Here is an 18,394-nt window from a genome sequence, read left to right as displayed (position 1 = left end):
GGTGGGCGCCAATGAAGAAACACGGGTTCATCGCCGGGATGACTGGACCGCGTTCTACATGAGGGTGAAGAATCACATCTTGTTCTTCCTCTTGAACCTAGATCTGCAATAGAGAAGAGAAGAAAGTGGAGCTGTAGAGATTGCCGGTAGGAGATGACTCTCCTGTTTCCAGCTACAAAAAGTGTGGCGGCTCCATATGCCATGCCCTATTCAAGAGGTGAAGACCTCTTTATATAGGGGGATATGGGCCTCCCCTAACCTCAATGGGCCAGGCCCAGTTAGGGGTTATCTCTACAAGCCCCGACCCAAAGTAGTGTAAACTACAACGCGTTGGGCCTCGCGGTTGGGTTAGTAGCAACAATAATAAATAATTGATATAAAAGCAATAGGTAACGGGAAGTCCGACCGCTCGGGTCGGGTTTAGTACCGTACCCCATCACTAAGCGAAATGGATTCTAAAAAGGAAAGAACAAAGGGGTTTGTGGATAAATTCGAAGGAAGATCCGATGGAATTAAAACCATGTATGGTCGTATTTGGATACCTCGGTTTAGCGAAGCAAAGGGTGTATTACTCGAAGAAGCTCACAAATCCCGATTCTCGGTTCATCCTGGAGCTACAAAAATGTATTTGGACTTGAAGAAAAGTTATTGGTGGCCCGGCATGAAGCGTGATATTGTCAAGTATGTTGCCAAATGTTTGACATGTCTGCGGGTAAAGGCAGAACATCAGAAACCATATGGGAAGTTGCAACCGTTAGAGATTCCGGTATGGAAATGGGAAGAATTGACGATGGACCTAGTGACCAAGCTTCCTAAGACAAGGAAAGGTCACGATGCTATATGGGTGATTGTAGACCGCCTCACCAAGAGCGCGCACTTCTAACCCATTCGGGAAGCTTTCTCTTCTGAAAAGATGGCGGAGATCTATGTTAACGAGATAATATCACGACACGGAGTTCCTGTATCTATTGTGTCGGATCGAGATACCCGATTCACATCTCGATATTGGCAAGGATTTCATGAAAGTATGGGTACAAAATTACATTTCAGTACTGCCTACCACCCCCAAACGGATGGTCAGTCCGAGCGAACCATTCAAACATTTATCGACATGCTGCGAGCATGTGTGATAGACTTCAGGGGAAACTGGGATGACCACTTGCCGTTGGTGGAATTTTCATACAACAATAGCTACCATAACGGCATTCGAATGGCACCGTATGAATTGTTGTATGGAAGGAAGTGTAGAACTCCAATTTGTTGGGGAGAGGTGGGGCAGAGAGAAATTGCACCCAATGAGGTAGAGGCTAAAACTAATGAAAAGATCGATCTTGTGCGAGCCCGTTTAAAAGCGGCTCAAGATCGACAAAAGGCCTATGCAGATCAAAGGAGGCGACCCATCGAATTTCAAATAGGTGATTATGTGTTGTTAAAGGTTTCCCCATGGAAAGGTATAATCCATTTCCGTAAGCGAGGAAAGCTAGGTCCCCGCTACATTGGACCTTTCAAGATTTTAGCCCGGGTTGGAAAAGTAGCATATCGGTTGGAATTACCGCCAACATTAGATGGAATACATGACACATTTCATGTGTCACAATTGAGAAAGTGTTTAGCGGATGAGACAGCATATGTGCCCCTTGACGATATTGAATTGGACGAAAAATTGAATTATATTGAAAGACCGATAGCTATCAAGGATTCCAAGGTAACACACCTTCGGAACAAAACTATAAAGCAAGTCCTGGTGCAATGGCAACATCGGAAAGGATCGGATCTTACATGGGAATTAGAAGATGAAATGAGGGAGCGCTACTCGACATTATTTGGTACGTGTTAAGGTTTCGGGGACGAAACCTCTTTTAAGGGGGGGTAGACTTGTAACACCCCAAAATGTGCAATTTATTTATGTTATTTGAAATGTCTAGACAAGTTATATTTAACCTAGTTAAGTAGTTATACTAGTAACTTGATAGGAAGAAAAGTTAAATGATAAATAAACAAACTAAGAAAGTGAAGGGACTAAACTTGTTAAAAAGAATAAAAGTTTTAATTAAAACAAATAAAGGAAAAGGGGAAAACACAAAACACACGTACTGGTGTGTTTGTGGGATCGATCAAGAGGGAGAAGCCAAGAACAAACCCTAACTTTTAGAAAATCACAAGATTAGGAAGGAATTAAGGGCCTAAATTGATGCATGAGCTCCAATCTTTAACTATCTAAGCTTGTTCAACACAAGGTAAGTCGAAAATTCTGATTTGATGATTTGTAGAAAGTGGGTTTTAACCCAATCATGAAATCATGTGGAAATCTTGTGTAATTATGAGTTAGGAATTCGTAATAGACTGAGGATTTTGTATAATTTTGATTTTTTGGATGATTAGGGTTCATACCCACTTGTTGTAGGAAAAAGATGAACATGATGAATTATGATGATATGTTTATGGAGGTGAATTGATACATAATCTGAATGTGATAGAGAAATTAGATTAGTTAAGATGGTGTAGGATGAAAGAAAGTCATGAACTTGATTGATTCTTGTTAGATTAGAAGGTGAATAAGTAGGGTTATGCAATAAATACTTGTACTTTGTGCTTTGTTGATAATGTGCACATCAAGTGTTTGACAAAATGCCTCAATGAAAATGCTAGTCATATAAGCCATGAACCTTGTGTGAATTGAACATGTTTATGAAGCATGAGTAAATTGTATGATGATTTATCGATTGATATGTGTAAATGAGCATGAAACATGAATTAAAAGAATGAATGGTTATATGTAGGCGTTAAGGAAGAAATTTCGAGTCAAGTGAAGCAACAAGGGGATCAAGACCGAGGTACGCTTCTTGTACAAATTTTTGGTTTCATCATAGATACGTGTTTATCAATAATGTGTTAATTCGAATCAAATATGGAGAAAGATGTATGCATAGACCCTTCTCTTGAAAGGGTCGAATGATGTTATTGTAAGTTTAGAAGGAATGGTATGAAGTTTCGTTGGAACATTTTACCGTGCAAGGATGTAAGAATGTAGCAAAGCACAAGTTGTGAATGTCACATTTGTTTCTAGCCCGTAAGTTAGATTCTTGGGTTAAAGAAAGTAATTTTTGTTCTAATGAGTTTTTGATGTTGTGGTCATGTAGGTAAATCTCATGTCTAGCTATCAAGCTCCGCCCGGTTCGAACACGCCTCAAGCCCGTCAAGCGTTCCGCATTTTGTAAAAGTCAATGTTTAATACTTTGTCACTTATGTTTTCGTCTAGTAGTTAAACCTAGTTTTATTATGTATATCTATTGAAAAACTTGTCGTAAGTACGTACATAAACTTAATGGTTTTGCAAGTAAAACATGGTATGTTTTGATGTGTATGTTGTGTCTTTCGAATGATTTTGGATTATGTAAAACAGGGGACCGCTCGTTTTTCAAACGGGTCATGCCCAATTTTCGTTAGAATAGTACATTGTTATTTAATAAATTAAAAAAGAAAATTATGGACGTTACAATGTCAAGCCAGAATAGTGGAACCTCTTCAGCACATTCAAGGAACAGTTGTAGGGAACGAAGGCCTTCAATCGAAGCAACTCTTGTGCATTATGTGATTGCACTATGAGAAGCTCTCGACGAAATGACATCCGTAGAAGAAGTCCTAATCGACCGTATTAATTATCTCACGGTTTGGCTAGAAAACAGTTTTCAAGAAATCAACCTCTTGCACCAGAGGTTGAACATTCTCGTAACACTTCCCATGGAACCAATCCTTCCCCAAGAAGATTGGAACTTAGCACAAGGAGTCATTAACCCTGCCGGGTGGGATGACATCCCCACGGAACCTCCTCTTGACAACTTACAAGAGGTTCTGGTGGAACTCGCACCCCCTCAAAACGAGGACGCCAATGAGCCCGCCTTCCTTCTCCCTCGGGAGATAGAAGAATGGCTTAATGATGTATGAGGGGCCCTTCCCGTAGAAGAAGTTCTTCAAGCCACATTCAACCGAGAAAATTATCTTTTTCGGAAAGTTTGCTCTTAAAATAACCTATAGGCTAGGACTTCTTTGTGGTTTTAGATTTCTTGTGCTCCATGACCTACTTATCCAGATTTAGTTTATGCTTTTATTTTCTAGGATCTAATGTAATTCACTCTTTAATGAATGATGGTTTTAAAGTAGTAAATGGTGTTTGGATGATGTTGTAATGGATAAAACACACTCGGAATGGTGGAGGTTACTAAGGGAAACTTGAACCCACACCCCATGCACAAAAAACAGAGCCACCCGACAATTTTTCTTCATTACAGCAAGTTCAGCACAGGGCCGTGCTCAGCCCAACACGCCACGTGCCTAAGGCTCTGCAGAAAACGCCCAGTTCAGGTAACTGGACATGGGGCTGTGTTCACTGAACACGCCCCCGTGCCCAGCCTTCTATAAACTATGATACTGGCGATCTGAACATGGGGCCGTGCCCGGACCAACACGGGCCCGTGTCCAGAAACCCAGTAACATAAAATTTTGTTTTTAACACCTTTTTACACACTCAATCAACCTAAAAACTTATTTTTGGGACACATTGAGGACAATGTGTAATTTAAGTGTGGGGGGAGGGATGCTAAAACCTTAAATTTTGCAAGTCCTAATAACAAGGCTTACACAAAACTCTATTGGAATCGCTAATCACCCCAAATTTTTTCAAAAACTTTTCATTTTTTACTTGTCTTGGTTTAATTTGGAAATAACAAGTTCTAAAAAGGTTATATTTTTACAAATTTCCAACCGATAGCGTCGTGATAAAAAGAACCAACATATGAAAATTATGAAACGGCATGACAAATCTAGTTAAAATTTGATTATATATACTTGATCACATTATAAACCCATTCCCACAAAAAGTGAGTTTCGAGCCTATATTGAGCATACAAGCATACATCTTTAAATTAAATGCTCATCTTTCGTTTCTTGTGTAAATAGCCGCTTGGTTTGTTACGACTCTAGAACTTGCCATGACGATACATTCCCGATCCTTACCAACTTAAACCCAAGTAAGTAAATGATGGAGGCATTAGGACTAACCCTTTTTCTTTTCAACACCATTATTTTTCATTTTTTTATCACCTATCCAAAATCCCCCTAGTTAACCCCTTTGAACCTAAACCTTTTCATTTCTAAACCCACAAAACAAACAGCCTTTACCCACCAAAACCTTTTTTTATTTTTTAAACCCTTTATTTTAGTAAAAAGCTCGGTTTTCATGTGACATTGCTTATGAAAAAAAATGAAGTCTAGCAATAAACAAACAAGTTCCTCAAAGAAACTTTGTTTGAAAATGCTTCGTTTGAATAAAAGTCACAAAAACAAAAAAGCTTTACGACGGCCGACGCTTTTTACGCTTTTCGCCCTTTTTACTAACCACTAACCCAAAACCACCTACCTTTATGTTGGTGCACTTGTGTCTGTACTTTGTCTGTATTCGGTCTTATGTAACGATGTCCTGATTTGTGTTGTAAGTTGACCAAGTCAACCATCCTCCGGTTTGACTTGGACAACAGATTGTATGTTGAGAGATGTTCTGATCGAAGGATGATGTAGAGATCGAAGGATAATTTGGATCCTTCGATCTCATCGAAAGATATGCTTCGAACGATAGACCTCGAAAGACTATCCTTCGAGGTCCCTGCTTATCCTTCGAAAGCATTGTATCCGAAAGATGATCCTTCGGCCCATCTTTCGGATCCTTCGACCAGACCTGCTGAGCTGGGTATATATACCCATGCATGTGTTGAGTTTCGGCAGACAGACACACAGACAGAAAGAGAGAGTATTCTTTGAGAGCATTCTGTCCAAACTCACACACACATCTTAGAGAGTTTATAGAACACTTCTGTAAACATTGAGCTTGTAACCGAACCCTCATTGCATTAATACAAGTTGTGTTAATCGGTGAACTTGTGTGTTTGTTTCTCTACTTGCTACTAACTCTGTTTGCTTGCTAGCTTGGATTCCGCACTCGCTAGTAGGTTTGTATAACAAGGTTTAGGTTCGTAATCCTCCGCGAAACAGGGACCTACAAGTGGTATCAGAGCCTCGCTCTTTACCTTGTTTAAAACCGGGTTTTTACAAGTTGTGGTGTGTTGAAACACTTGGTTTTGCACCTGTTTTTACTTGTTTTCTTGCTTTTTCTTTGAGTAAAAACGTGTCTAAACTAACCGGGAGTGTTTTAAGTGGGGTTGGGTAACTTGAAAAATTGTTTTAAGTGATTTTGTATTTTCCGGTTAAGTCTCCGGTTAACATTCCGGTGACTGGTGTTGAAGATAAGGATTTCATTTTTGGCAAAATTTTCAAAGTTGGTGGGAAAGTACGTCTGACCATACCTTTTGCCGAAAGTTGACCTTACCAACCTGTCACCTTTTCACCAACCCATCACTTTGTGTCAGTGTGTCAGAACATATCGAAAGATATCTTTCGACATCGAAAGATCATCCTTCGATATCTTTCGATCAAGAAGGGCTCGAAAGATTTATATCCTTCGACCCGTCCCTCGAAGTTCGAAATATATCTTTCGATCAGGGAATCTTTTCGAAAGATAGTTGTTTTATCTCGAAAGATAAGGACCTTTCAAGTGTGAATCTTTCGAGATTTTGAGTCTTTCGAAGCCAGTGCTCGAAAGTCAACAGTGATCCTTCGAACACTGTTGATCATTCGAACAAGTGTGATCCTTCGGAAGTTAGCTATTCGAAAGATAAGTGTCCGAAAGATAGGGATTTAACACGAAAGATAAGGATCTTTCAAAAGGGGAATCCTTCGTGTTCTTGAGTCTTTCGAGATCATTGTTCGAGAGTCAACAGTAATCCTTCGAGTACTGTTGATCCTTCGAACAAGATTATATCTTTCGATTGTGATCTGTTTATTGTTAACAATTTTCTGTGATTTCAGATCTTTCGACCAGGATCTTTCGGTTGTGTATCTTTCGGATCTTTCTTACTTAGCATTTATTTTGCTTATCTATCATGAATCCGAGTTGGTGGGGAACTCCGGCTCCAGACAATGGTGAATATACAAGATCAAATGTCACTCCTTCATGGTGGGGTACATCGGCTTCAGACGATGGAAAATACACGAATACCAGGTCATCTCCTTTATGGGCCGAGTCGCCGGTATCGACATCTTCTCAGGGAAATCAATGGGCTTTGGTATCGAATCAAACTCCGAGCATTCAAAGTATTCTACTAAGCGAAAGTGAATCAGGAAGTTTGAATCGACCTCCAAAGTTGATGCATTTGAATGAATATCCAGGATGGGTTGAGAGATTTAAAACATATGTTCTTGGTCAAAATACGGAACTGTGGATACGTTTCACCACAGATTTCGATCAAGCCATAGAGGTTGCTGCTTCAGATTCTACTACGTTTGCTGATCTTCCAGAAGATAAAAAGAAAACCTATGATCTGGAAAAGAAGGCATACGCCATTCTCACTCAGGCGTTGAGCAAGGATATCTACCATCAGTTTGTCAGCTTCAAGACAACAAAGAAGTTATGGGATGGATTGAAAAACAGAGGAGTGGGAAATGCAGCAACACGTCAAATGCGTCATGATCTTCTCAAGAAAGAATTCGAAGGCTTCACTTGTATGGATAAGGAGTCCTTGGGAGATATGACAAGCCGATTTTATCATCTGCTTACGGAATTGGATAATTACAGTGTAGTGACAACTCAAGCTGAAGTTGTGAAGAAGTTTGCTGATGCTTTGCCTCCTCAATGGAGTAGTTTCTTGGAAATCCTGAAGTACAACGGGGTGTTGAGGACCACTAATATCAACGAATTCGTTCAACTGTTGGAAAACAAGGATCAGGAGGAAACATTGAAGGCGAAGAGAGTTCCATTGCCACAGAATCCAGAAATGTACTGTGGAACTTCCAATTCTTCGTCTGCAAGAACCGGTTCACATGCTCCACTTCAAACAGCGTTTGTCACAAGCACAGATTGTTTTGGCAATCCAATACAAGTTCCTGTTAAGCCACCTCCCACCACAGACATGTATGGAAATCCAATCCAACCACCTCCACCTCCTCCTGCTCAACAACAACAACGTGCATGTTATGGAGGAACATCATCTGCTGGTCAACAATCAAAGTCAAGTACAGTACAGCTCGACACGTCAAGCTTCTCTAAAATCAGTGTAGAAGTGGCTAAGGAACACATGGAGCTGCTTAACACTGTAGTGAGCGCGTACTGTGGGTTGATAGAAGGTCAGATTGGCAACATTAATCTGACACAAGAAGATTACAGGCAGATTGATAAAGAGGAGATGGACTTGATGGACATCAAGTGGGCCTTTGCGAGTGCTGTGAGAAGAGCAAAGGATTGGATGGAGAGTACTGGAAGAACCAGCTTGGAAAGTAAGCGAGATACCAAGTATGGGTTCGATAAGCAGGCCGTTAAATGCTTCAACTGTGGTGAACGGGGTCACTTTAAACGGGAATGTACAAAGCCAGCCCAGCACGGAAATCAAAATCCCTTCAGAAACCAAGGCAATCGGCAGAACAGAAACAATGATCGTACCATGGTACCCGTCAACAACCAAACCAACCGGGCACTTGCGGTTCAGGTAGATGAAGGTTGTGACTGGTCAATCCAGTTGGGTGGTGATGCTCCAGATGGAACAGCATGTTTTGCTCAGATTGTGAAGGAGCTAGTTCACACCAGTGGTGGAGAATCTTCTGCCAGTGGTGGTGAATCGTCTGAAGATGAAGACTCTTCTGGGTACAGCAGAAGTGTTGATGAAGAATCATCCAATTCTGGTGATGATCATGTGGGTGAGACATCGAATGCAGCTATCGATGCAGATATTGATGAACTCTTGGAGGAAGCTGCAGCAGAAACTCAAAGAAGATCTATTCTGGTGGATCAAGCTGCTTATACTTCGTCTTCTCTCCATTCAGCCTTTATGGCTAATGTCGACGGTTCATCAAGTCAGGTATGTGTCGATGAACCCACTGCTGTTAATTGTGATGAATGTGCTAGGATGCATGCTAGATGTGCTGAAATGGAGAAAAGTATGTCTGAGTTGCAAGGCAAACATGATGCTTTACAAGCTAGTTTGTTTGACTTGCAAGACAAACATACTACTGTGAATGAGAATCTGAGTGACTTGCAAAGTAAGCATGACGCTTTGCAAAAAAAATATGATGTGACCTTTCTCCACAATCAGAAATTGACTGTGGACCTCTCTAAATGCACAGAAGCCAACATGTTTTATGAAAACCATGAAAAAGAATTTAAGTCAGTAATTGAAACGTTAAAGAAGGATAAAACTGAACTGACTAAAATGGTTTCAAGAAAACAAACTGATATTAATTTGTATATATCTCGCCTTGAGAGTATGCAAAAAGAGATGGCTTGTGTGAAAACCGAAAGTGATGCGATCCAACTCAAGCTAGACAGTTATTTGAGTTCTAGCTATGTGTTAGATCACATCATTGACGTTCAGAAGGAAAAGAGAGATGTCACATGCATAGGGTACAAGAAGTGTCCACCACCAGTGAGACATAATTATGACGCCATGCCTGATGAAGAGGACAGAGTTTTCTTTGAACCTTCTGTGCCTCTAGATGTTAAGGAGTTTGCTGCAGGACTTGGATACCAAAAGGAAGTATCCTCAGATTCAGATGTGTCAGCAGATACATTTGTGAGTGCTGAACAGAATCAAGATCCTCCAGTTGTGATTGAGGATGCTGATTCGTCTGATGATGAATCTGATGATACTGTCCCAGCAAAGTCTGATGCGGTAGTCAAAAATGAGGACATACCTCTTGAGAATCACATTCTATGTGATCCCCCTGTCAAACCCGCTAAGACTGTTGCAACTGAGTCCTCGTCTGAGAAGAAGTCGGAGAGTGTGAATTTGCTGTACACTCTAGTTGGTGATGATAAAATTTACTCAGACAAAGATTTTCCCATTAAGAATGTTAATCAATCCTTAATCTGCAAAGTCTTTGAGAATTCGACGAGTAAGTTCTTGGGAAAGGCAGGACCTAAAGTTACAGTTACACAGTGTCCTCCTATTCCAAAAGCTGAAATTCGAAAGCAATTTGGTAACAAGAAACTGCCAACAGTACCAACACAGCAAAATCACACCAAACCCAAAGGTAAAACACCGGCTCAAGCTAACAAGAAGCCGAACCAAAAGAAGAAGAAAAATGTTAACTTTGTGAAATCGACGGGAACAGACAAAATTGAAAAGTTTGAAAATCAATCTAACTTAGATTTTGTCAAGAAAGCTTTTGTCGAGAAAAGAAATGAACCAAGTAGTTCAAAACCTAGTACCTCGGGTTCACAAAGTTCAACATCATCGGCTAGACGATCACATGATTCTTCGGGGTTTGTAGAACGAAGATCATGTTTTGAGTGTGGAACCATTGGGCACATTATTAGAAACTGCCCATATCTTCATAAGCAGAAAGGAAAGGTTGATGATCCCCGTGGTAAGACTGACCGTAAGCCATCTGTTTCCACAAAACAAGATCCCCGACTTGTAAAAGAAAGGGAAAAGAAACAGAAACGGCAACAGGTCAAGAAAATTGAAAAAGCGATTAAAACCGATGTGGTTCATAAACAATCTGTTGTTGTAAAACCAGAAAATTCTAAAACTTCAAATCATCAAGAAGTTAAAATTTTAAAGAAAAACACTGGTGAAACCAAACAGACTTGGAAACCAAAAACGGTTGTTGAATCAGGGGGACCATCACAATTCACCAACCATCAAAGACAAGAAGTTATTGTCATTGATGAAAATGGAAGACCCAAGACCACAATGGCTTGGGTCCCCATCTCCAACTAATTCATTTGAGTTCATGTGCAGGGTGCTTCAGGAGGAACTATCAGTAGTCATTGGATTGTTGATAGTGGGGCATCCAGGCACATGACAGGCGACATGAAGCTTCTCTACGACGTTAAATCTATTAGAGGAGGTTATGTTGCTTTTGCTGGAGATAAAGGTGGATACATAACGGGTGAAGGAATGATATCTAACGGGATTGTCAGCTTTGACAAGATCAATTTTGTGCAACAACTTGATCACAATCTTCTTAGTGTTTCTCAAATTTGTGACAAGAAATTTTCAGTACACTTTGATGCTAATGGATGTTATGTGCTGAAACCCGGCTTCAAAATTCCAAAAGAATGGATTCTCTTATCGGCTCCAAGGATAAATGATTTGTACGTCCTTGACATGAGCCAGGCTATTACTACGTCTGCACAAGCAACTTGTTTCGTTTCCAAAGCCACAGAAAAAGACACTATCTCTTGGCACAGACGAATGGGTCACATTCACTTACGCAAAATGAATCATTTGGTTTCAAATGAATTGGTGAATGGTGTTCCCCTCAAAAATTTCCATCTTCAAGACATCTGTGTTTCGTGCCAGAAAGGAAAGCAAACAAAGAAGAAGCACCCTACAAAGAAGATCAACACAGTGGCAGTTCCTCTTGAACGTTTGCACATGGATTTGTTCGGTCCTGTCAAGCACAAGAGTATTCGGGGTGATCAATACTGCCTCGTGGTTACTGATGATTATTCAAGATTTTCTTGGGTTGCGTTCATGGCACACAAGAGTGAAACCTTCGGCATTATCAAAAACTTGATCATTCAGATTGAGAATTTATATAAGTTGAAGGTTAGGCGGATACGTAGCGACAATGGTACTGAATTTAAAAATCATTCCATGACGGAGTTCTGCACTTCAAAAGGTATTCTTCATGAGTTTAGTGCAGCTTATACTCCCCAACAGAATGGTGTCGCTGAACGTAAGAACCGCACATTGATCGAGACTGCTAGGACAATGTTGGTAGAGTCACAGTTACCCATTCCATTCTGGACTGAAGCTGTGGCCTCTGCATGTTACACATTGAACAGAGTCCTTACAGTCAAAAGACACAACAAGACCTGCTTTGAGCTTCTTCAAAAACGGAAACCAGATTTGTCTTATCTAGAACCGTTTGGAGCTCCATGCACTATCATCGATCCTAATGGAAAGTTTGGGGCAAGAGCAATTGATGGATACTTTCTTGGGTATGCCACTCCCAACTTACGAGTCTGGAATCTAGAGACTAAAAGGGTCGAGGAATGGTCTGAGGTCAGAGTACAAAGGCACACTTTGCCAGTCAAAAATCCGGGTCAACCTTGGATGTTTGAGTACGATGACTTCTTCAATTCGATCCATGTTGAAGCCGTTGAAGAAAATGCTGCGGCTAGGATGTTTTTCGAGAGTAACAATGCAACAGATTCACCGGTGGTTCGTCCGATTCTTGTTAATCAAGAACCATCTTCTTCGGTGAACAACAATACTCTCAACAATGAGGATTTTCATGATGCTAACGAATTGAACGAATCTTCAGAGGATGATGAATTTCTAGATGCAGATCAAGAAGCTCCTACAACAGCAGTTCATGGTACTTCAGAGGGTACTCCTCCAGTGGAAACACATAGAACAGCTGAGACTACTGCATCATCCTCTTCGTCAATTCCGGGTCTTGAATTGGTTGTTGATCTTAATCTTAACAACCTGGGTATAAATGTTCCAGTTCCAGACAATCCAGAAACAAGGATTCATAATACCCATCCTCAACAAAACATCATTGGAAATGTGCAAAGTGGCGTACAAACAAGAAACATGTTGCGAAACAACAACAATGCAGGCTTGTATGCAGCTATTCGAGAATCCGGGCAACAAAACGACTGGTCCTTCGCGTGTTATGTCTCACAAGAAGAACCAAGAACGTGGAAAGAAGCCTTGAAAGATAATGCTTGGGTTGAAGCAATGCAGGAAGAACTGCAACAATTCCAGAAGCTGGGTGTCTGGAAACTAGTAGAGAAACCTGCTGGATACAAGAAGATTGGTACCCGTTGGGTTTTCAAATGCAAAAAGGATGACCGCGGAGTTGTTATCCGAAACAAAGCTCGTTTAGTCGTTCAAGGTTTTCGTCAGATTGAAGGGATCGACTACAACGAAGTCTATGCACCAGTGGCACGTCTCGAAGCAATTCGAATCTTTCTAGCCTATGCGTCCTTCAAAGGATTCAAGGTTTATCAGATGGACGTGAAAAGTGCATTTTTACATGGTGTGGTTGAAGAAGAGGTGTACGTCGAACAGCCTCCAGGTTTTGAAGATCCTATTCATCCCGATCGGGTTTGGTTGCTCAACAAAGCTCTTTATGGTCTTCATCAAGCCCCACGAGCTTGGTATGCAACCTTATCTCACTATCTGCTGGAGAACGGTTTTCGTAGAGGTCTTATCGACTGTACTCTTTTCATCAAGGAACAAGATGGAGATCTTCTTCTGGTACAGGTATACGTTGATGACATTATTTTTGGTTCTACTAATGATGTCTTGTGTAGGGAATTCGAGCGCATTATGCAGGATAAATTCGAGATGAGTGCTATGGGGGAAATGACCTTCTTCTTGGGCCTACAAGTACAACAAACGGAGTCTGGGATATTCATCCATCAGACTAAATATGTTGGTGACATCTTGAGCCGGTTCCAGATGTCTGATGCAACGCCCATTGGTACCCCATTGCCAACTAATCACGGAATTACTCCAGACTTGAAGGGAGAAGCTGTTAGCCCTTCTATCTATCGCGCCATGATCGGATCTCTCATGTACCTCACAGCATCAAGGCCAGACATAATGTACCCAACGTGCCTGCTTGCTAGATATCAAGTTAACCCGAAGGCCTCACATCTTGCTGCTGTTAAAAGGATTTTTCGTTATTTGAAGGCGTACCCTGACACCGGTCTGTGGTACCCTAGGGATAATAACTTTGAATTGGTAGCCTTCAGTGATTCTGATTTTGGCGGATGTAAAATCGACGGCAAGTCCACAACGGCTGGATGTCAGTTTTTAGGAAATCGCCTAGTCACATGGCAGTGCAAGAAGCAGACGTGTGTAGCTACATCAACATGCGAAGCTGAATACATTGCTGCCTCAAGTTGTTGCTCCCAAGTTCTTTGGATCCAACAACAAATGCGGGACTACGGTTTTGAATTCCTAACTACTCCTATTTACGTTGATAATTCTGCTGCTTTAGATATCACTAGAAATCCTGTGCAGCATTCAAAGACCAAACACATCGAAATCAAATATCACTTCATACGTGATTGCTTTGAGAAAAGGCTAATCGATGTTGTTAAGGTCCACACCGATGACCAACGTGCCGACTTATTTACCAAAGCTTTTGACAAATCAAGATTTGACTTTTTATTATTGGTAAACGGCATTAAGGTCAAGCAAGAGTAAAACCAACATCGGAAAATCATTTTTGTAAATACCTTTGTGTTTTTAAATTTATCTTAGTTTGTTGATTTTAGGGGGAGTAAATCCAAAAATCGGAAAATCCAAAAACATCGAAAAATTCAAAAACACAAAAACAATAGAAAAACAAAAATGAGTTTCCTGGCGAGCAAAAGAGAAAATGATAGTACATCAGTGGTCTATCCAAACCTCTTTAAACCTTAAAATGCAAAACGATAAGCAGCTCTATATAAGATGTATCGGTAGGCTCACAATCATTTTAAAGTGTGCAGGGTGATATAAATCTTAATCGACTGAAGATCAGGTGGGAACCATTCATTGGCATATGGTCTTAGTACCGAAATTTCGTTTGATAGATTGCCGAGGTTCTGAGATATTCGGTCTTTATGCTGCTTATCATCTGGGTATCATGGTTGTATCTTTTACCGAAAAATAACGGGGACGCAAGTCTAGATCTTCCATGATACTATACATACGTGTACATATTGCATACTGCATTCGACCTCAATAAGTGATAAACAATCACATGTCCATATCAAATAAGTGATAAAATATCACATTTATCCGGGTGTCAAGTTCGTCTCTCTGCTGTACGGAAGTACTGACCTGTTCACGGACTTGCACCTGTGCCCTCATGCATACGAAAATCAAGTTCCTCATCAATAAGTGATTATATCACATAGGACTTGTTTTCAAAACAAAATAAGTGAGTATCTCACAATTTTATACGGTCAAACAGATGATAATCGGTATACTCACCGGTAAGATGAACACTCGTGCATACCTTGATACGGGAATGTGTCGTGATGTGGATGAACACCGGTCGGTAAGTATAAATCATACCTTAACGTATCCTCTAAACATGATTACATCTGATAAGTTGAGCTTAAGTGGACAACAATACCGATAATTGTTATAGGATGCTTATCTTAATGTTAACTAACTAAACAACAAGAGTGTTTTGGCATGACCGTACACTGATATGATTCTCTTACCCTCGAAACTCGCAAAAAGAATGTTTGTATATATTTATTTACTGCTTAACTTTTATTATTTCTTTTAAACAGTTTCGTCGTTTGGTGCATATCAGCACGACATTAGCGGTGATGTCGTTTGATAACACTCAAAGGATTTTAAATTGTTGTCTTTTAATTTCAAAAATACCAAAAAGATTTTAGGCTTGTTTTAATATAAACTTTATAAAAGCCAAAAAGATTTTATTTCTGCTTTATTTTCGATCGTACGATGTTGGAGCTCAAGTCTTCGTTACCTGAAACCTGACTGAAAACCAAACTGACTAAATCTTCATAAACGGTCGAAATTTGCATGTTTTGAAAGTTAAAAACTAAAATTGACAAATTTTATTAAACTTTCAAACTGTCGGACGGTGTTTGATTTTGACATGGTCACTCGTGTGTCATTTGTTTATACTATTCCAAGCAGTTGTTCTCATTACGCGTTTAGATTTCTTGCATGTGCAGATTCTAAAGGCTAGGAGAACATGGTCGATGACAAGCCTTGGAATGAAGACACGACGAGAAGGCGCTCAAAAGATGAAGATGATCGAGTTGCCGCTGGCCATCATCAACACCACAAGGATCTCACTTCATAAAGATAAAGTCTTTTCACGAGCATAACTCAAGGGGGAGCTTATGTTAAGGGGGAGTTTGTCAACACACTTCCTACATGATACGGGTAGTTTGTTGATACACTTTCTACTTTCAAGACGTGAAGACTTTGAAGATCCTCCGACATTGAAGACATGATAGGACATCAGAGTTTTGAAAACCTGAAGACCAAAGACCGTCGAAGTTCAAGACGAGTCTACACTTTTAGAAGAACAAGACAAAGCTTAGAGATCAAAGACAAAGCTACAGCCAAGGGGGAGTTTGTTGGTGCACTTGTGTCTGTACTTTGTCTGTATTCGGTCTTATGTAACGATGTCCTGATTTGTGTTGTAAGTTGACCAAGTCAACCATCCTCCGGTTTGACTTGGACAACAGATTGTATGTTGAGAGATGTTCTGATCGAAGGATGATGTAGAGATCGAAGGATAATTTGGATCCTTCGATCTCATCGAAAGATATGCTTCGAACGATAGACCTCGAAAGACTATCCTTCGAGGTCCCTGCTTATCCTTCGAAAGCATTGTATCCGAAAGATGATCCTTCGGCCCATCTTTCGGATCCTTCGACCAGACCTGCTGAGCTGGGTATATATACCCATGCATGTGTTGAGTTTCGGCAGACAGACACACAGACAGAAAGAGAGAGTATTCTTTGAGAGCATTCTGTCCAAACTCACACACACATCTTAGAGAGTTTATAGAACACTTCTGTAAACATTGAGCTTGTAACCGAACCCTCATTGCATTAATACAAGTTGTGTTAATCGGTGAACTTGTGTGTTTGTTTCTCTACTTGCTACTAACTCTGTTTGCTTGCTAGCTTGGATTCCGCACTCGCTAGTAGGTTTGTATAACAAGGTTTAGGTTCGTAATCCTCCGCGAAACAGGGACCTACACTTTAACCCAAGCCTAACCCTTCCCCAAGTCCTCTTAATATTTACAAAGGTGTATAGTTAAAAAGGAGGAGGATTGATTGCTTGGCAAGCATATGGTAGAAATAAGTTACATGCCATCCTCGAGTGTTTCACAAAAATACATCTTCGGCCGAGTGTTGAGTGATCTCCCGTGAAGTATGTGAACTTGTATATAAATGGAATTTTAAAGAGGCATGTTATGCCCTAATAAGTAATTTCTCTTATAAAAAGTTCTAAATAAATCATAACGAATAGGATTGTAAATAGCATAAAAATAAAACCTAATAAAGATCTTGGATTCCCGACACTCAAGACAAGCCCAAAACTTCTCTTCTACCCATTCTATTTGGGAGTGTAAGCCACGTTATAAAGAGTTTTGCTTGAGGACAAGCAAAGATTCAAGTGTGGGGTATTTTATGTGTGCAAAATGCAACACATAAATTACATCAATTGAGGCATAAAACTCACCCTTTTTTAGTACTAATGTTGGAAAAAGTGTGCTTTTGTCTTCCTTTTGTATTTTCAGGGGGATTAATGAGCGTAAATGAACAAAAGGAACAAATATGCACTAAAATCTAACATAAATGCAAGAAAAGGGATAAACGTAGCATGCCCGACCCCTCGACAGCATCTTCCCAAGCAAAAACAAGAGAATAGAAGGCTGACCACGGCCCCGTGCCTAGCGGACACGGGGGCGTGGCCAGTTGTCTGCAGAAAGCACAAAGCTATAGAAGGCTTCTATTCCCAACACGGGGGCATACCCAGCTCAACACGGGCCGTGGTCAACGCTAAGATTCGCAAAATCTTGTAAATCTTAATAGTACAGATACGCTTCTACACACGGGGCCATGCCCAGCGGACACGGGGGCGTGTGGAGCTAATGCAGACAAATTGCAATTAATGAAGAAAGAGAAAGAGAATGGACACGGGGTCGTGCCCAGTGGACTCGGGGCCGTGTCCGGGCTTCTGTGCAGGCTATAAATAGCGGTGCTTGGTTCACTTCAAAGGCATCCCTTGGCAAACCACCTCTCTCCCACTTCACCCACATTCCACCACCACTACAACCCACATCCACCACCATCATCCATCATCCATCTTAGAGTGTTTGTAGTAGTCTCGGGATCCAAGATTGATAGTAAGAGTTCTTGACAATCAAAGACCATGTTTGCCTAAGTATCTTACATCACTTGGTAAAGACAAGCATTTAGTGTAATACTTTTGATTTTTAATCTTTTCGCACTTTTTATTTGGTTTTGTATTAATGACTTTAATAACTAGTTTCTTATGTTGAAGGTGAAACTTCCTTATCATTTTTCCGTGGTGACTTGGCGTTATTTTACTATCTATATAAAATAAAAGATTTTCACCATTCATATTTCTACGGTCTATATAGAGATATGTTGGCTACCTGGTCAGGGGTTAAGGGAATGGTTTGGTAAGGTTCTTGCCTTGTTCAGTGTATAGATCCTGCAAGGATCTGGGTCAAGCTTACTAGGACCTCCTTCAATACCCACTGGTATTGGATGGTGGGGGTGCGAATGGCTTGAGCCCCTCATATG

The 18,394-nt window shown here is 40.6% G+C and overlaps 1 long non-coding RNA gene across 1 annotated transcript; it reads left to right on the top strand.

Annotated features, from left to right (window-relative positions):
- Positions 1–2,148: 2,148 nt before the first annotated feature.
- On the top strand, positions 2,149–3,287 carry LOC110902554. The gene is made up of 3 exons (XR_002571208.2): positions 2,149–2,237; positions 2,781–2,834; positions 3,141–3,287. It is a non-coding gene; the product is annotated as an uncharacterized LOC110902554 (long non-coding RNA).
- Positions 3,288–18,394: the final 15,107 nt, after the last annotated feature.

The sequence above is a fragment of the Helianthus annuus genome, chromosome 11 (genome assembly GCF_002127325.2).
Source record: "Helianthus annuus cultivar XRQ/B chromosome 11, HanXRQr2.0-SUNRISE, whole genome shotgun sequence".
Lineage (NCBI taxonomy): Eukaryota > Viridiplantae > Streptophyta > Magnoliopsida > Asterales > Asteraceae > Helianthus > Helianthus annuus.
This window is presented reverse-complemented; position numbering and strand designations above follow the sequence as displayed.